The sequence below is a fragment of the Triticum dicoccoides genome, chromosome 4B (genome assembly GCF_002162155.2).
Source record: "Triticum dicoccoides isolate Atlit2015 ecotype Zavitan chromosome 4B, WEW_v2.0, whole genome shotgun sequence".
In the NCBI taxonomy this organism is placed as follows: domain Eukaryota; kingdom Viridiplantae; phylum Streptophyta; class Magnoliopsida; order Poales; family Poaceae; genus Triticum; species Triticum dicoccoides.
The window spans coordinates 151,760,344-151,781,699 of record NC_041387.1 but is presented as its reverse complement, the minus strand read 5'-3'; positions in this window follow the sequence as shown (position 1 = coordinate 151,781,699).

Below are 21,356 nucleotides of genomic sequence, written 5' to 3'. Positions count from 1 at the left end.
TGTCTTAAATCATAGAAGAATTTTTCTTTTGTTGGTATGTGAAACTAGGTGGTATGTATTTAGCAACAATATAATTAGCATAGTCAGCATACCAAGGTGTACTATTAGGAACATTTATTGCAGCTAGTTGTTCATTAGGAAAACTATCATTAATAGGTTGTGGGTCATCAAGAATATTTTCAAGCCTAGACAGGTAATCAGCTACGGGATTCTCTGCTCCTTTCCTATTAGTGATATGCAAATCAAATTCTTGTAGTAGCAGAACACATCTAATGAGTCTAGGTTTAGCATCTTTCTTTTCCATAAGATATTTTAGAGCAGCATGATCATTGTGAACAATTACTTTAGAATCAACAGTGTAAGATCTCAATTTATCACAAGCAAACACCACTGCTAAGAATTCTTTTTAAGTAGTAGCATAATTTTGTTGAGCACTGTCTAGAGTTTTACTAGCATAATGAATAACATTCGGTTTTTATCAAATCTTTTTCCTAGAACAACACCAACAACATAATCACTAGCATCACACATAATCTCAAAAGGAAAGTTCCAGTCAGGTGGTTGAACAATAGGTGCAGTAATTAAGGCTTTCTTTAGTGTTTCAAACGCTTCTAAGCAATCATCATCTAACACAAAGGGAATATCCTTTTGCAACAGATTCGTAAGAGACCCAAAAATTTTAGAAAAGTCTTTGATAAACCTCCTATAGAAACCAGCATGACCAAGGAAACTATGAGTATCTTTGATATCTTTAGGACATGGCATTTTCTCAATGGCATCAACCTTGGCTTGTTCCACTTCATTGCCTCTTTCAGAAATTTAATGACCCAAAACAATACCTTCGTTAACCATAAAGTGGCAGTTCTCCCAATTCAAGACAAGATTTGTTTGTTCACATCTCCGCAAAAATCGATCAAGATTGCTTAAACAATCATCAAAAGATTTCCCATAAACGGAAAAAAGTGATCCATGAAAACCTCTACAATCTTTTCACAAAAATCAGAGAATATAGAAGTCATGCATCTTTGAAAGGTAGCAGGTGCATTACATAAACCAAAGGGCATACATCTATAAGAATAAGTCCCAAAAGGACAAGTAAAAGTGGTCTTTTCTTGATCAGGTTGTGAAAAAGGTATTTGTGAAAAACCAGAATATCCATCAAGAAAGCAAAAATGTGTGTTCTTAGATAATCTTTCTAACATTTGATCAATAAACAGCAAAGGGTAATGATCTCTTCTAATTGTTTTGTTTAATTTTCTATAATCAATTACGATCCTATAGAGTGACAATTCTTTGTGGAATGAGCTCCTTCTTATCATTAGGAACAACAGTAATACCTCCCTTCTTAGGGACACAATGAATAGGACTTACCCATCTACTATCAGCTATAGGATAGATTATACCTGCTTTCGGAAGTTTCAATATTTCCATTCTAACCACTTCTTTCATCTTCGGATTTAACCGACGTTGGTGATCAACAACGGGTTTAGCATCAGGTTCCATATAATCTTGTGCTGACATAGAGTGGGACTAATGCCCTAAAGATCATCAACAGTACATCCAATAGCAGCTCTGTGCTTCCTTAGAACTTTCAATAATCTTTCTTCTTCTTGTTCTGAAAGGTTAGCATTGATAATAACAGGATATCTTTTTCTCATCAAGATAAGCATATTTCAAAGTGTATGGCAATTGTTTTAATCCAAACACAGGATCACCTTTAGGTGGAGGAGGATCTCCAAGATTTTCATTAGGCAAATTGTGTTTAAGCGGAGGTTGTTGTTCAAAAAGGATACTATCTATTTCATTTCTTTCAAGCATATGCAAATCATTTTCATGGTCTAGCAAATATTGTTCCAAAGGATCAGTAGGATGTACAACAATAGAAGAAAGACCAATAATTTCATCCTTACTAGGGAAATCTTTCTTATGAGGTTGTCTACTAAACTCGAAAAAATTAAATTCATGAGATTCATCACCAAAGCTAACACCGACAGATTATTTCTTACAATCTATTTTGGCATTGACGATGTTCAAGAAAGGTCTACAAAAGATAATGGGACAAAAGTCATCTTGTGGGAGCCAAGAACGAGAAAATCAGTAGGGTACTTCATTTTCCCACACAAGACTTAAACATCTCTAAGAATCCCAATTAGTGATATAATATCTCTATTGGCAAGTTTAATAGTGACATCAATGTCTTCTATTTTACTAGGTGCTATTTATTCTTAATTTCTTCATATAAGGAAAAAAGGAATAGCACTCATACTTGCACCTAGGTCACATAACCCATTATAACAATGATCTCCTATCTTAACTGAGACGATAGGCATGCCAACAACTGGTCTATGTTTATCGTTTTTATCAGGTTTGGCAATTCTAGAATCTTCATCACAGAACTAAATAACATGCCTATCAATATTATTGACTAAGAGATCTTTAATCATATCAACACTAGGTTCAACTCCAATTTTTTCAGCTGGTTTGGGTGTTCTAACATAACTTTTGTTAAGCATAGTTGAAGCTTTATCATGTTCCTTCATCCTAACAGGGAAAGGTGGGTTTACAATATAAGTAGTGGGAACAACTAGATCAACGTTGTAAATGATAGTTTCTTCTTTACCTTTTACTGGTTCTTTAACTTCTTCTCTAATAGGTGGATGATATTTAAACCACTTCTCCTTAGGGAGATCAACATGTGTAGCAAAAGATTCAAAAAAGGAAGCTACTATCTCAGAGTCAAGTCCATATTTAGTGATAATCTTTTCAAAAGCATTGATATTCCTAAAAGATTTAACACAATCAAACATAGAATCAATACCTGAATCTTTACCATCGTTGAGTTCCCAATCTTCAGAGTTGCATTTAATTCTTTCTAAAAGGTCCCACCGGAATTCAATAGTCTTCTTCATAAAAAACCAGCACAAGAAATATCGAGCATGGATTGATCATTACGAGAAAGCCGAGCATAAAAATTATGAATAATATCTTTTCTTGAGAGCTCATGGTTGGGGAATGAATATAACATTGACTTATGCCTCCCCCAAGCTAGAGCGATACTTTCTTATTCACAAGGCCAAAAATTATATATATAATTCCGATCATGAAGAACTAGATGCATAGGATAATTTTTTTTGATGAAATTCCAATTTCAACTGATTCCAGTTCCAAGATCCAATATAATCGCATAGCCTATGCCATGTGAATGCTTTTCCCTTCAAAGATAAAGGGAAAACCTTCTTCTTAGCTTCATCTCCGGGTAAACCTGAAAGCTTAAACAATCCACAAATTTCATCTGCATATATCAACTGCATATCACGATGTTCAGTTCCATCTCCGGCATAAGGATTAGCTAGAAGTTGTTCTACCATACCAGAAGGAATTTCACATTCAATATTTTCAGTAGGTGCAGTAGGTTGAGGGGCAACTAATTGTGGTTCCGGTCGAGGTGAAGATACCCCGAACAAACCCCTCAAAGGATTGTTTTCCATAGTAGCAAGTGACAATAAATTTCAGCACGTAGTAATAATGTTTCCTTACCAATTTCCACATACCAAGAGTGATTCACTCCCCAATAACGGAACCAGGAAAAAGCCTTGATGACCCACAAGTATATGGGGGCAATTGTAGCCTTTTGAATAAGTAAGAGTGTCGAACCCAACTAGGAGCAGAAGGAAATGACAAGTGGTTTTCAGCAAGGTAATGTCTGCAAGTGCTAAAATTGTAAGTAGCGGAGTAGTTTGATACCAAGATAATTTGTAACGAGCAAGTAACGATAGTAGTAACAAAAGTGCAACAAGGTAATGATATCAAGTTCACATGATTACTTGCAACATGATTTCTCCTGTGACCTCAAGAACAAAAGTAACTACTCACAAATGATAATCATGCTCAAGATCAGAGGGGTAGTAAATACCATAATGTATCTAAACATATAATCTTCCACCAAATAAACCATATAGTAATAAACTATAATGTGTAATCAACACTACTAGTCACCCACAAGCACCAATCTATAGTTCTGGTACAAAGATTAAACACAAGATATGAACTGGTGTTTGAGTGGAGTTGGTGCTGTTGAAGATGTTGATGAAGATAGCCCTCCCCAAGATGGGAGAGTTGTTGGTGATGATGATGACGATGATTTCCCCCTCCGGGGGGGAACTTCCCCCGTTGGAATCGCTCCCCCGGAGGGCAAAAGTGTTCCTGCCCAGGTTCCGCCTCGAGACGGCGGCGCTTCGTCCCGAAATTCCTCCCCTCAATTATTTTAGGTCAAAATGACTTATATACCAGAAGATGGGCACCGGAGGTTGGCCGAGCAGGGCAGCACCCACTAGGGCGTGCCTGGGCCTCCTGGCACGCCCAGGTGGGTTGTGCCCACCTAGTGGCCCCCCTCTGGTACTTATTTTCTCCAATGTTTATTAAATATTCCACAAAAAATCCTCATGGAGTTTCAGCTCATTTGGAGTTGTGCAGAATAGGTAGCTTGACGTAGCTTTTTGAGGTCCAGATTTCCAGCTGCCAGAATTCTCCCCCTTTGTGTATACCTTGCATATTATGAGAGAAAAGGCATAAGAATTACTCCAAAAAGCATCATTATACAATAAAACAACATAAATAACAGTAGAAAAACATGATGCAAAATGGACGTATGAACTGCCCAAGCTTAGGCCTCGCTTGTCCTCAAGTGAAAACCGAAATCGAAAAACATGTCCACATGCTTAGAGAAAGAGGTGTCGATAAAAACAAAAATACGGATAGCGGCATCATGTAACTTATTATAACAGCAATAAACTTCAATATAAAACTTTTATCATATACTTCTTATGAACAAGTGACGATTCATCATAAACTTTATTGGAAACCAACAAACTATGTTCCCAGTCAATTTTGCAACTACAATTCATCATCTTTCCAGGAAGGGTCACGTATCGGAGCCTTTGGGCAAGTCCACATACTCAACCATCATTTAGTATTCTATGATTGCTAACACTCACTGCGTACACATGAGCAAAATGTTTCAACCGGACACATGGAAAGATAGGGGCTTATAGTTTCGCCTCCCAACGCATTCACCTCAAGGGTGATGTCAACAATAATAACTCATGCCACCCATATTCAACTGGATATATGTGCCTAGATCTTTCCTCACCACATGATGCTTGCCAAAGGAGAAAAATAAAATGAATAGAGAGAAAAACTTTAATCTTCCATGAAAGTAAAGATAGGCCCTTCGCAGAGGGAAGCAGAGGTTGATGTGTGCTTTTTGTTTCTATGCTCAACCCCTTAGTGCAAGAGAATGTCACGTTATATTGCCCCTTGTGATGGCAACCTTTATTATGCAGTCTGTTGCATTTATTCTTCACCTTCACAAGTTAGTACAATGGTCAATTTTCCCTTACACTAACTGATCTCACACTTTTAGAAAAAAAAATTATCCATGTTCAAGAATTCATCCGATTAACCAGTTAACTTGTCGATTAACACCTAGTCATAGGGTCACCAAGTAGCCGATAAACCAATAAATCATCCAATTAATTGATTAAATGGCCAATTAACTTGCTGATTAGCCTATTAATCCCCTACTCGCAAGCCAACTGAGTAGCTACCAGTTAACGATTTCCTCAACAATGATTTTTATAGCCCTTTTTGCACCAATAACAACTTACTTGAATGATCTTACTCAATCCATAGGTAGGTATGGTGGACTCTCAAACAAGATTTGGGGTTTAAGGTTTTTGGATGCACAAGTAGTATCTCTACTTAGCATGGAGTTTTTGGCTAGCAATCATAGGGGCAAGCACCACATGTTGAAGGATCTATGACAATATAACTTCTATGTGAATATGTACAAACATAAATCATTATGTTGTCTTCCTTGTCCAACGTCAACAATTTTGGCATACAATATTTTAATGGGTGCTCACAATCACAAAAGATTTCCAGGATAGTGTATTTGCATGTGAATCTTCTCTTCCCCTATTAATTCTTTCATGAGTTGCATCATTGACCAATGCTATGTTTGTCAGTCTATAATAAAATTTACTACCTACACTTTTCTATGTGTAATGTCATCACTTACCATAAGGTTAGCATATGATCTTTTTCATTTATTTCCTTTCTTTTTATTGAAACAAGAGAGTAAAGAAGGAAAAACTCAAGCCAAACTTTATTATATATCTCACACATGATTACAAAGATTGATCACTAAGCAAACTCTCAAAAAGAAAGGATCGAACTAAACTTTTATTCATCTAAAAGAAAAAGATAACCATGAATTGAACTAAGAAAGTAAAGGCAAAATATACTAGAGATGATACGATACCGGGGCACCTCCCCTAAGCTTGGCGAAAGCCAAGGGGAGTGCCCATACCCGATATTCTGTTTTCTTTTGGTGGTGAAGAAGGAGGTGGTGGTGATGAAGTAGAAGCAATCCTATCCTTAAGGACCAAGAGACTCTCCAATCTTCGGATGACGCTCCAGTGGGAGGCGATGTGCTTCAGATGCAGAATATTTTCACGAGGGAGATGCCTATTTTTTATATGAACCATTTCAATGATTTTGTAGGCTGTGATCTTAGTGGGGGTAAGATAAGCATAGTAGGGTTTAAGGATATCTTCCTCTTCCTCATCGGCGGGCAAGGCTTGCTCGTCCGTCGGCACTTTATCTCCAGTGGCCACCTTGCTCTTGTCCTCCCTAGTTGCTCCAACCGGGTCTTCTCTCTTGACGTCGATCTTCATCAACCAAGCATCCTCTTCCATATGATTAGAGGGAGAAGACGACATGATGCCTGGCTCAACAGATCTGACAAAAAACAACAAGAAAAGAAAACAGGAGATTTCTCCAAGATAGCGAGGTCAACGGGTTTGGGAGGTATATAAATATTTTTTTTATCTGGGAGAACAAGCAGAAAGGAAGAAAAAAGGAGTCTGGAAAGTACCTGAGGTGGGCACAACGCACCGGGGCACGCCTGGCATCCTAGGCGCGGCCTGGTGTATCGTGCCCACCAAGGTCACTTTCCTGGAAGTTCCTTAAATTTCTATTTTTTTAAATATTCCAAAACTAACAAAACATATTTTTGCGGATTTTTTGGAGTCCGTTTACTTAAGTATCACGTACCTCCCTTTTTTCATCATTCTGGGGTGTTCCGGAAGGTTTCTTTTATGTGTTCTTCCGGTGTCAAAGTTCAGATGATATTGCTATCAACATTAATGGGCATACCTGAGATATAGTGTTTTATTCGTCACCCATTGACAACATTCGGGTTAGTACCTTCGGCATTATTTGTTTTGGTAGCTCCGGAATGATAGACCTCCTCGATGACATAAGGTCCTTCCCATTTGGAGGGGAGTTTTCCAGCAAAGAATATGAAACGAGAGCTGTACAAAAGAACATATTCTCCAACTTTGAACTCATGCTTTTCGATTCTTTTGTCATGCCATCTTTTAACCTCTTCTTTGAATAACTTTGCATTTTCATAAGACAGGGTCTCCATTCATCTAGTGAGCTAATATCAAATAGCCTCCTTTCAACAGCAAGTTTGAAATCATAATTGAGTTCTTTAGTTTCCCAATATGCTTTGTGTTCTAACCCAAGAGGTAAATTACAAGCTTTTCCATAAACCATCTTATATGGAGACATACCCATGGGATTTTATAAGCTGTTCTATAACCCCAAAGTGCATCATCTAATTTCTTAGACCAATTCTTCCGGGACCTATTGACAGTCCTTTGTAAGATTAGTTTTATTTCTCTATTGCTAAGTTCAACTTGACCACTAGACTGAGGACGATAAGGTGATGCAATTCTATGGTTAACATCATACTTAGCAAGCATTTTATGGAAAGCACCATGAATAAAGCATGAACCGCAATCGATCATTAAATATCTAGGGACTCCAAATCTTGGGAAAATAACTTCCTTAAGCATTTTAATAGTGGTGTTGTGATAAGCACTACTGGTTGGAATAGCTTCTACCCACTTAGTAACATAATCAACAGCAACCAAAATATGTGTATACCCATTAGGGGAAGGAAAAGGTCCCATGAAATTAAATCCCCAAACATTCAATTGTTCAACAGCAAGTGAATAATTCATAGGAATTTCTTGACGCTTACAGATATTACCTATTCTTAGGCATTCATCACAAGAGGAGACAAACTTACAGGCATCCTTGAAGAGAGTAGGCCAATAAAAACGAGATTGCAATACCTTATGAGCGGTTCTGTCTCCCGCGTGATGTCCTCCATAAGCTTCAGAGTGATATTTCCGTAGGAATTTTTCATGTTCATGCTCAGGTACGCAACGTCTAATAATACCATCTACTCCTTTATAAAGATGTGGGTCATCCCAAAAGTAATGTCTTAAATCATAGAAGAATTTTTCTTTTGTTGGTATGTGAAACTAGGTGGTATGTATTTAGCGACAATATAATTAGCATAGTTAGCATACCATGGTGTACTATTAGGAACATTTATTGCAGCTAGTTGTTCATTAGGAAAACTATCATTAATAGGTTGTGGGTCATCAAGAATATTTTCAAGCCTAGACAGGTAATCAGCTACGGGGTTCTCTGCTCCTTTCCTATCACTGATATGCAAATCAAATTCTTGTAGTAGCAGAACCCATCTAATGAGTCTAGGTTTAGCATCTTTCTTTTTCATAAGATATTTTAGAGCAGCATGATCGTTGTGAACAATTACTTTAGAATCAACAGTGTAAGATCTGAATTTATCACAAGCAAACACCACTGCTAAGAATTCTTTTTCGGTAGTAGCGTAATTTTGTTGAGCACTGTCTAGAGTTTTACTAGCATAATGAATAACATTCGGTTTTTATCAAATCTTTGTCCTAGAACAACACCAACAACATAATCACTAGCATCACACATAATCTCAAAAGGAAAGTTCCAGTCAAGTGGTTGAACAATAGGTGCAGTAATTAAGGCTTTCTTTAGTGTTTCAAATGCTTCTAAGAAATCATCATCAAACACAAAGGGAATATCCTTTTGCAACAGATTCATAAGAGGCCCAGAAATTTTAGAAAAGTCTTTGATAAACCTCCTATAGAAACCAGCATGACCAAGGAAACTATGAGTATCTTTGATATCTTTAGGACATGGCATTTTCTCAATGGCATCAACCTTGGCTTGTTCCACTTCATTGCCTCTTTCAGAAATTTAATGACCCAAAACAATACCTTCGTTAACCATAAAGTGGCAGTTCTCCCAATTCAAGACAAGATTTGTTTGTTCACATCTCCGCAAAAATCGATCAAGATTGCTTAAACAATCATCAAAAGATTTCCCATAAACGGAAAAAAGTGATCCATGAAAACCTCTACAATCTTTTCACAAAAATCAGAGAATATAGAAGTCATGCATCTTTGAAAGGTAGCAGGTGCATTACATAAACCAAAGGGCATACATCTATAAGAATAAGTCCCAAAAGGACAAGTAAAAGTGGTCTTTTCTTGATCAGGTTGTGAAAAAGGTATTTGTGAAAAACCAGAATATCCATCAAGAAAGCAAAAATGTGTGTTCTTAGATAATCTTTCTAACATTTGATCAATAAATAGCAAAGGGTAATGATCTCTTCTAATTGTTTTGTTTAATTTTCTATAATCAATTACGATCCTATAGAGTGACAATTCTTTGTGGAATGAGCTCCTTCTTATCATTAGGAACAACAGTAATACCTCCCTTCTTAGGGACACAATGAATAGGACTTACCCATCTACTATCAGCTATAGGATAGATTATACCTGCTTTCGGAAGTTTCAATATTTCCATTCTAACCACTTCTTTCATCTTCGGATTTAACCGACGTTGGTGATCAACAACGGGTTTAGCATCAGGTTCCATATAATCTTGTGCTGACATAGAGTGGGACTAATGCCCTAAAGATCATCAATAGTACATCCAATAGCAGCTCTGTGCTTCCTTAGAACTTTCAATAATCTTTCTTCTTCTTGTTCTGAAAGGTTAGCATTGATAATAACAGGATATCTTTTTCTCATCAAGATAAGCATATTTCAAAGTGTATGGCAATTGTTTTAATCCAAACACAGGATCACCTTTAGGTGGAGGAGGATCTCCAAGATTTTCATTAGGCAAATTGTGTTTAAGCGGAGGTTGTTGTTCAAAAAGGATACTATCTATTTCATTTCTTTCAAGCATATGCAAATCATTTTCATGGTCTAGCAAATATTGTTCCAAAGGATCAGTAGGATGTACAACAATAGAAGAAAGACCAATAATTTCATCCTTACTAGGGAAATCTTTCTTATGAGGTTGTCTACTAAACTCGAAAAAATTAAATTCATGAGATTCATCACCAAAGCTAACACCGACAGATTATTTCTTACAATCTATTTTGGCATTGACGATGTTCAAGAAAGGTCTACAAAAGATAATGGGACAAAAGTCATCTTGTGGGAGCCAAGAACGAGAAAATCAGTAGGGTACTTCATTTTCCCACACAAGACTTAAACATCTCTAAGAATCCCAATTAGTGATATAATATCTCTATTGGCAAGTTTAATAGTGACATCTATGTCTTCTATTTCAGTAGGTGCTATTTATTCTTAATTTCCTCATATAAGGAAAAAAGGAATAACACTCATACTAGCACCTAGGTCACATAACCCATGATAACAGTGATCTCCTATCTTAACTGAGACGATAGGCATGCCAACAACTGGTCTATGTTTATCGTTTTTATCAGGTTTGGCAATTCTAGAATCTTCATCACAAAACTAAATAACATGCCTATCAATATTATTGACTAAGAGATCTTTAATCATAGCAACACTAGGTTCAACTCCAATTTTTTCAGCTGGTTTGGGTGTTCTAACATAACTTTTGTTAAGCATAGTTGAAGCTTTATCATGTTCCTTCATCCTAACAGGGAAAGGTGGCTTTTTAATATAAGTAGTTGGAACAACTAGATCAACATTGTAAATGATAGTTTCTTCTTTACCTTTTACTGGTTCTTTAACTTCTTCTCTAATAGGTGGATGATATTTAAACCACTTCTCCTTAGGGAGATCAACATGTGTAGCAAAAGATTCAAAAAAGGAAGCTACTATCTCAGAGTCAAGTCCATATTTAGTGATAATCTTTTCAAAAGCATTGATATTCCTAAAAGATTTAACACAATCAAACATAGAATCAATACCTGAATCTTTACCATCGTTGAGTTCCCAATCTTCAGAGTTGCATTTAATTCTTTCTAAAAGGTCCCACCGGAATTCAATAGTCTTCTTCATAAAAAACCAGCACAAGAAATATCGAGCATGGATTGATCATTACGAGAAAGCCGAGCATAAAAATTATGAATAATATCTTTTCTTGAGAGCTCATGGTTAGGGAGTGAATATAACATTGACTTATGCCTCCCCCAAGCTAGAGCGATACTTTCTTCTTCACAAGGCCAAAAATTATATATATAATTCCGATCATGAAGAACTAGATGCATAGGATAATTTTTTTTGATGAAATTCCAATTTCAACTGATTCCAGTTCCAAGATCCAATATAATCGCATAGCGTATGCCATGTGAATGCTTTTCCGTTCAAAGATAAAGGGAAAACCTTCTTCTTAGCTTCATCTCCGGGTAAACCTGAAAGCTTAAACAATCCATAAATTTCATCTGCATATATCAAGTGCATATCATGATGTTCAGTTCCATCTCCGGCATAAGGATTAGCTAGAAGTTGTTCTACCATACCAGAAGGAATTTCATATTCAATACTTTCAGTAGGTGCAGTAGGTTGAGGGGCAACTAATTGTGGTTCCGGTCGAGGTGAAGATACCCCGAACAAACCCCTCAAAGGATTGTTTTCCATAGTAGCAAGGGACAATAAATTTCAGCATGTAGTAATAATGTTTCCTTACCAATTTCCACATACCAAGAGTGATTCACTCCCCAATAACGGAACCAGGAAAAAGCCTTGATGACCCACAAGTATATGGGGGCAATTGTAGCCTTTTGAATAAGTAAGAGTGTCGAACCCAACGAGGGGCAGAAGGAAATGACAAGTGGTTTTCAGCTAGGTAATGTCTGCAAGTGCTAAAATTGTAAGTAGCGGAGTAGTTTGATACCAAGATAATTTGAAACGAGCAAGTAACGATAGTAGTAACAAAAGTGCAGCAAGGTAATGATATCAAGTTCACATGATTACTTGCAACATGATTTCTCCCGTGACCACAAGAACAAAAGTAACTACTCACAAATGATAATCATGCTCAAGATCAAAGGGGTATTAAATAGCATAATGGATCTAAACATATAATCTTCCACCAAATAAACCATATCATAATCAACTGCAAGATGTAATAAACACTACTAGTCACCCACAAGCACCAATCTATAGTTCCGGTACAAAGATTGAACACAAGAGATGAAATAGGGTTTGAGAGGAGTTGGTGCTGTTGAAGATGTTGATAAAGATAGCCCTCCCCAAGATGGGAGAGCTGTTGGCGATGATGACGATGAGGATTTCCCCCTCCGGGAGGGAAGTTCCCCCGGCAGAATCACTTCGCCGGAGGGCAAAAGTGCTCGTGCCCAAGTTCCACCTCAAGACGGTGGCGCTTCGTCCCGAAAGTCCTCGCCTCAATTATTTTAGGTCAAAATTACATATATACCAGAAGATGGGCACTGGAGGTGGGTCGAGAAGGCGCGCCCATGTGGGTTGTGCCCACTTGGTGGCCCCCCTCTGGTACTTATTTGCTCCAATATTTCTTAAATATTCCATAAAAATTCCCCTTTGTGTATACCTTGCATATTATCAGAGAAAAGGCATTAGAATTACTCCAAAAAGCATTGTTATACAATAAAATAACATAAATAACAGTAGAAAAACATGATGCACATGGTCGTATCAGGCGCCGGCTTGCGCGCACTCCACGGACTTGTGGTAGTCGCCCGTGATTGTGATGAGGCCCTTCGGACCCGGCAGCTTCATCTTCAGGTAGGCGTAGTGGGGGACCGCAATGAACTTGGCGAGCAAGGGCCGGCCCATCAGGGCGTGGTACGTGTTGGACATGTCCACCACCTCAAACCAGAGCGGCTCATGTCGCAAGTAGTCACGGTGCCGAACAGGACATCGAGCCGGATCCGGCCGATCGGTGAGCAGGAGAGGCCGGGCATGATGCCGTGGAAGATCGTCCGGGTCGGCTCCAAGTCTTTGGCCTCAAGGTCGAGCTTGGTCATGGTGTCATGGTACAGGATGTTGATGCTGCTACCGCCATCGATGAGGAGTCGGGAGAACTTGCACGTGCACCGAGGCGCGGCGATGGTGGGGTCGAGGACGAGGGTGTTGCCACCCAAGTTTGGCATGACAGCCGGGTGGTCCTCCCGGGCCCAGGAGACTTGGCGATCCGAACAATGCATGTACTCCGGCTTGGCCAGGACGACGGTGTTCACTTCCTGCCGGAGCAGGCGCTCGCTATGTTTGTCATCACCAAGGCTGGTGAAGACAATGTAGGTTGCATTATGGGTGGGGTAGACGTCGTCGCGCATCGCGCGATCGGCCGGAGGCGTAGGCGGAGCGAGCGGAGGCGGTGGCCCCACTCCGGGAGCCAGAGCCGGAGGAGGCGAGATGTCGCCCCTCATGATGTGCTTGGTGATGGCGCACTGTGGGAGCATGTGCGTGGATGACCTCGCGCCGATGTGGTGCTTGCAGGGAGCGTCGAGCATCTCCTCCAAGTTCATGGTGGGTTGCCACGCCGTCTTGCCGGTCTGCCGGCTTTTGGCGGCCGGCTCGGCCGCGCGTGCCTGTTCGGCGGCCGCGACGAGGAAATTGTCGTGGCGCTAGGCCGACTGGTCGGCTTTGCACTTGTTGTACTGCTGGTTGTTCTGCTGCTGGCTGCCCTCGCCAGCCGGCTTGGGAGGGGGAACCGGCTTTGCCTTGCCGACTTTGTCCAGCGCCACCTAGATCTTCATGGCCGAGTCGGTGTTGGCATACTTCTCCGCTGTCACCATGAACACGGCCATGGTGGCCGGCTCGGAGCGCAGGAGCTTGTGCTTGGGGAGGGTGCCATCTCGGCATCCGCTGATGAAGTACTAGATGGCTTGGACCTTGTGGACACCCTTGCAGCTATTCCGAAGTTTGGTCCAGCGTGCGAGGTACTCGCGGCCGGTCTCCGTCGGCCCCTGCACGCACATGGTGAGCTGGCTGGGGCGACCGGGTTGTTTGTAGGTGGCGGTGAAGTTGCGCATGAAGGGCTGCTCAAAGCCATCCCACACGTTGATGCTACCAGCCGATAGGCTATTCAGCCACGTGCGGGCTGAGCCCTGGAGCATGAGCGGGGCGTAGCACACGGCGAGGCGGCGATTGCCGCTCGCGATGCCGATGGCGGTGGTGTAGTCGATGAGCCAATCCTCCAGCTTGACGGTGCCGTTGTACTTGGAGGTGTCGCGGGGAAGCATGAACCCTTTATGGAAGGGCTCATCCCGAATGCGAGGGCTGAAACAGGTCAGCCCGAGAACATTGTTCTCCTCCACCTCCAAGGAGAGAGCAAGTTGGTCGAGGCAGTGGCGAGCGTCGGTGTTTTCGGTGGCGCGCGAGCCCAACCGGCTAGCGACCACGCCGCGGGGGGCTGGGTCGACCGAAGCCGGACTATGGCTAGGTCACGTGGGAGGATCATGTTGCTGCCGGACTTCCGGAGCTGGCTCGTCGGCCAAGTCGCCGGCAGTCGTCGGAGCTCGGTTGCGCCGGGTCCGGGTGCGGTCGGAATAGGCTTTGCCGGGTGGCAAAGACGCTGTTTTCTACTGGTCCTCAGGGTCGTTCATGTAGCACGAACTGGATCCTGCGGGCTTGTTGAGCTTGTTGAGGCGGTCCTGCTGCGCATTACCCTCGTCGAGGAGGTCGTTCACCTGCTTCAGGTGGTCCTTCAGCTCCTCGCCCTGGAGCTAGTCCAGGCCGAGTGCGGCCGCCTGGTCGGTGTGCATGTTCTTCATGGGGGTTTCGTAGACGGGAGGGATTGCGCCAAGGGCGCGGCCGATGGCGCCGCCCCGGGCCCGCACGTCAGCGACCCGGCTTGGCTCGGCGGCGGTAGGCATGAAGCCGTTGGCGGCGTCCCGCTCCCGCAGAGTGGAGTCCACACAGCACAGCGTGGCGGTGAGTGATAGCCCACAATTATAGGGGATCACAACAGTTTTCGAGGTTAGAGTATTCAACCCAAATTTATAGATTCCACACAATGGGAGCCAGAGAATATTTGAAGGTATTAGCAGCTGAGTTGTCAATTCAACCACACCTAGAGACTAATTGTCTGCAACAAAGTGATTAGTAGCACAATAATATGATAGTTTTGATAATAGTAGCAGCAGCAACAGTAACGGTAACAGTGATAGAAGTGATTTCATAGCAAGTGCGATAGTAGTACCAAGAGTAGTAACTTAGCAAGAAAAATATAAGGTAAATTTGTAGGCATTGGATCGGTGACTCGATAGATGATATTCATCATGAGACAGTTATGACCTAGGGCAATACGACACTAGCTCCAGTTAATAAATATAATGTAGGCATGTATTCCATAAATAGTCATACATGCTTATGGAAAGAACTTGCATGGCATCTTTTTTCCTACCATCTTGTGGAAGCGGGGTCCTATTGGAAATTAAGGGATATTAAGGCCTCCTTTTAATAGAAAACCGGAACAAAGCATTAGCACACAGTGAATACATGAACTCCTCAAATTACGGTCATCACCGGGAGTGGTCCTGACTATTGTCACTTCGGGGTTGCCGGATCATAACGCATAGTAGGTGAGTATAACTTGCAAGATCGGATCTAGAAAATGGATATAATGGTGATAACATAAACGGTTCAGATCTGAAATCATGGACCCGGGCCCAAAGTGACAAGCATTAAGCATGGCAAAGTCATAGCAACATCAATCTTAGAACATAAGGGATACTAGGGATTGGCCCCTAACAAAACTAACTTGATTACATGATGAATCTCATCCAACTCCTCAATGACCAGCGAGCCTACGAAGTAATTACTTGTTTTCAGTGGGGAGCATCATGGAATTGGCAATGGAGATGTGTTGGTGATGACTAAGATCGAAGATCCCCCTTTCCGGAGCCCCAAACGGACTCTAAATCTTGGCCTCCCCATGAAGAATAGGAGATGGCGGCGGATCCGTCTCATGAAACATGATAATTCTTTCTCTGTAATTTTGTTCTAGAATAATGTGATTTCATAGCCTTGGTTTCAGGGTCATTGGGGCCACCAGGTGGGGACAACCCACCAGGGCGCGCCTGGGGGGCAGGCGCGCCTTGGTGGGTTGTGCCCACCTAGGTGCCCCCCTCAGGCGGCTCTTGGCTCCAGAAATTTTCTTTACTTATATAAAAAATCCTCGCAAAGTTTCGTTCCATTTTGAGAACTTTTATTTCCGCAGAAAAACAACACCATGGTAGTTCTGCCAAAAACAACGTCAGTCTGGGGTTAGTTTATTCAATTCATGCAAATTAGAGTCCAAAACAAGAGGAAAAGCGATAGGAAAAGTAGATACAATGGAGACGTATCAACTCCCCCAAGCTTAAATGTTTGCTTGTCCTCAAGCAATTCAGTTGATAAACTGAAAGTGAAAAAGAAAAACTTTTACGAACTCTTTTGCTCTTGTTTCATAAATAAGCTTAAACAACACCCAGGTTTTCAGCAAAGATTATAACTAATCATGTCAACAATAACTCTTAAAAATTATATTAACTCATATTAATGACATAATCAACTAGAGAGTAATAATAAGATATCTTAAACAGCAACATGTTGTGAAAATAATAATAATGTAAGAGTGTCATGGACTAAGCTGGAATCTGCAAACATTTTATTCAAGAGGAGAACAGAAGGTAATAAGGGCTCTTTATAAGATCAATAATGCAAATGAGAGCCACTCAACATTTTCATCGTGGTCTTCTCCTCGGTATGACTCAATAAAAACAAATGAAATTCAAAGAAACACACTGAAATATTTTTGGAGTTTTTTGTTTTTTGTAAACAAGCAAATGATAAGAGAAAAGAAAAAACGAGAAAAACTATTTACACGGGAAAGCTCCCAACAAGTAAAAGTAGAACAAGGAAACCTTTTTGGGTTTTCTTTTTAGTACTATAACTATTTAAACTAGGCAGAAAAATCAAAAAGAAGCAAGAAACATATTTTTGAATTTTTCAAAGTTTTTCAAACACACAAGAAGAAAGCGAGAAAATAAATTAAGCATGGGTGATACAATGAAAAAGTGTGGACACCGACACCTGGAATGAAAGGTGTGAACATGAACGTAATGTTGGTGGGAATACGTACTCCCCCAAGCTTAGGCTTTTGGCCTAACTTGGTAATCAGTCAGTAGCGTGTGTAATGGTTGGAGTGGTAGCTCATGGAGGCTCTCGCTGCAGAAGCCTCAGCCTGCCGTGCAGCCACAACTTTTGCGTTATGGGCTCGGGCCTGGCTCTCAGGAACGTAATATCTTCCCCTGTTATGAGCATCAAAGAGAGTAGGTGCCGCCAAATGTGTGTCTACCACGGAGTCCTTGTTAAGCATCATATTATAAGTGAAATTATGAGGATCACCTCTAAGGATCTTATGATGTTTCATAGCATCAGAGTCTAGGTACTACATGGGTAAAATAGGATCATAGGGTAAAGGTGAAACTCCCAGCCCTCTGGCTAAGCATGTGGCATAAATTCCACCATAAAAATATGCACTGCCAGTGTTGTGCTGTAACCTACATGCAACAAACGCTCCAAGATTATAGCTTCTATCGTCGTAAAAGAGCGGTGTGTATGAGGCTTAGATCAGGAGCACAAAGTGTACTACAATCGTGCTTGCCTACAATACATTTTCCAGTAAATAATGCTAAGTACTGAATTACAGGAAAATGAACACTCTTTATTCTACCTTGCATCACTCCCCTAGTTTCACGATAGCAAAGACTAGTCAAAAATATTTCAAACTCAGACCTCGGTGGCTCATCGAGCGAACCCAGAATGGGATTTTGCAGAGGTGAGCAAACTTTCCTAGAGAAATGGTAAATGGATTTTCATACAGTTTAAACGACACCCTAGACTCACGGGGAAGGAATTTAAATCCTTTGACAAATGATTAACTGAGGATGAGGTGTTGGTCACACTTATCTAAAATGTAGGGACCGAGATCGGCATTGTCAATATATTGCTCAAATTCCTCCTTCACGCCCACACTCATCATATAATCGTTGCACAGCCATAAGCATGTTTTGGTGGTGACACTTCAAATGGAACTCTCACTTGGTTCACCATAAGATCGGCGAGCGGAGCTGCTGCTAGAAGATGCCTCCGAGGATCTCCTCCTAGAAGAACTCCTTCCAAACAAGTTCATAATGTTCGCGTACAATTTTCTGATAATTTTTTGTCACAAATATTTATTAACAAAACTTCATAAGAATGTTAACAACTACTCATAGGGATGCGTAGAGGCCATAGCAAGCATTCGAACTACTTGGAACTCTAAGAATTCAACATGCAAGCTCATCTACAACAGCACCAAGAGTAGCTAATTATTCCAAATATAAACCACGAAAACGAAAACTAATTGGACACATGGAAGAGTTACATAAAAAGCAACGAAACCCTGAAACAGTTTGCGAAATGGAGCTTCAAGCAAGGAGATCAAAATCCCCGGTTTTTGGAGCAAGAACATGAAAGAGAGAGAGTGATAGTGATTTTTTCTGGGTGAATGTGATGATGTGGGAAGAAGAAGTAAGTGAGGGGGCCCACGTGGGGACCACAACCCACCAGGGCGTGCTTGGGGGTCCTGGCGCGCCCAGGTGGGTTGTGCCCACCTGGTGCACCTCCCTCTGATATTATTTGCACTAGAAATTAAGAAATATTCAGAAAAAAAATCATGTTAAATTTTCAGGGCATTCTGAGAACTTTTTTTTGTCATTTTTTATTACACGAAAAACTCAGAAAACAGACAAAGCATGGCATTTTATTTTGTTTAACTAAGAAAAATAGAAAACAAAAGGTAGGGATAGAAGGTGTTGCTCACTAAATTCATCAACTTCATACCTCTAAAAAATGATCCATTAATAAGGTTGATCAAGTCTTATTAACAACCACTTTCGATTAATATGAAACCGAAGAACTTTCGGATATCACTAAGTTACGTCAATGGGGATATGAATGTCCCCTAAAGTAAGCATTTCATATTTATTTTTAACAGTAGGTAGAGGTAGTTGAAAACTTCCAATAGTGATTGTCGGAGATTTTTAATAACATTAATAACATTCACTTGGAATTGTTTCTTCTGAAATCGCACTGTATGCTCATAACCATTGATATGAAAAGAGACATTACTTTTATTGCAATCAATAAAAGCCCATGCATAATTCAAGAAGGGTCTACCAACGATAATCGACATGTTGTCGTCCTTGGGCATCTCAAGTATAACAAAGTCAGTCAAAATAGTAACATTAGCAACAACAACGGGCACATCCTCACAAATACCAATAGGTATGGCGGTTGAATTATCAGCCATTTGCAAACATATTTCAGTAGTTGTGAGTTTATTCAAATCAAGTCTTTTATACAAAGAGAAAGGCATAACACTAACACCAGCTCCAAAATCACATAAGGTAGTTTTCACATAATTTCTTTTCATGGAGCAAGATATAGTTGGTATTCCCAAATTTCCAAGTTCTTTAGGTACTCCATCTTTAAGAGTAAAATTAGCAAGCATAGTGGAGATTTCAGCTTTCGGTATTTTTCTCTTACTGGTGATGATGTCTTTCATATACTTTGCATAAGGAGCCATTTTTAAGATATCAGGCAAGTAAGTTCGCAAAACCTCAGCATTTCAGCAAAGCATTCAAATTCTTCATCATCTTTCTTTTTATTTGGCTTAGGTGGAAAGGGCATAGGTTTCTGAACCCGTGGTTCTCTTTCCTTACCATGTTTTCTAGCAACAAAGTCTCTTTTATCATATCTTTTATTATTGGGTTGTGGGTTATCAAGATCAACACCTAGTTCTATCTGAGCATCATTGTCTAGTTCTTTATCATTTGGTTGAGTGTCTTCATGAACATCATCATTATGTTTTTCATTATTAGAAGGTGAGTGTTCATTACCATATCAAGTTTTTGCATCAGGGATAGAAACTTCATTCTCATTACCGGGAGGTTTTTCTATTTCAGGTTCACTAGAGGCAGGCAAAGCCCTATTATTTTTCTTCTTCTTTTTCTTTTAGAATGACTAGGTGCATCAGTGTTAATTCTTTGAGAGTCTTGTTCAATACTCTTTGGGTGTCCCTCAGGATAAAGTTGTTCCTGAGTCATTTTACCTCCTCTAGTTGCTACTCTAACAGCAAAGTCACTTATATTATTATTCATTTCATAAAGTAACTCGCTTTGAGATTTAGGAACTTGTTCTAATTGAGTTTGAACCATAGAGGCATGCTTTCCTACACCTCTAACATCATTTTAGATTCTAAATAACAAGTCACTTAAGCGAGCAATCATACCAAAGTTGTATTTCAATTGTTTCATAACATTTGCATTGAAGTGATCTTGCTTTCTAATGTAATTATCACACTCATAAAGGCGTTGACTAGGATGTTTATTATGAGGATCATCACTATTATTGAATTTCATTAAAGATTTTACCTCTACCACCTTAGGTGGTGGTGGTGCTTCAAGCCCATGTATTTCTTCGATAGGTGGTAAATTTTTAACATCCTCTGCTTTAGTACCATTTTCCTTCATAAATTTCTTTGCCTCTTGTATATCCTCAGTACTGTGATATAAGATACCCCTCTTCTTCGGAGTGGGTTTAATAGGTGTTTCTGGAGGAGTCCAATCATCATTATTTTTCAATATTTTATTCAATAATTCTTTAGCTTGCCCAATAGTGCGTTCCCTGAAAACACAACCAGCACAACTATCTAGGAAATCCTTAGAAGCATTGGTTAGTCCATTATAGAAGATATCATGTATTTCATTTTTCTTAAGAGGATGATCAGCCAAAGCATTGAAAAATTGGAAAAGCCTACCCCAAGCTTGTGGGAGAATCTCTTCTTAAATTTGCACAAAGTTAAATATTTCCTACAAGGCAACTTGTTTCTTATGAGCAGGGAAATATTTTTCAGAGAAGTAAAAAATCATATCCTGGGGGCCATGCACACCACCAGGAGCAAGAGTATTGTACCAAGCTTTAGCATCACCCTTTAGTGAGAATGGAAATAACTTGAGAATATAGTAATAGAGAATCTTCTCATCATGACCAAAAAGGGGGGCTATATCATTCAACTTAGTAAGATGTGCCACAACAATGTCAATTTCATAACCATGGAAGGGATCAGATTCAACCAAAGTA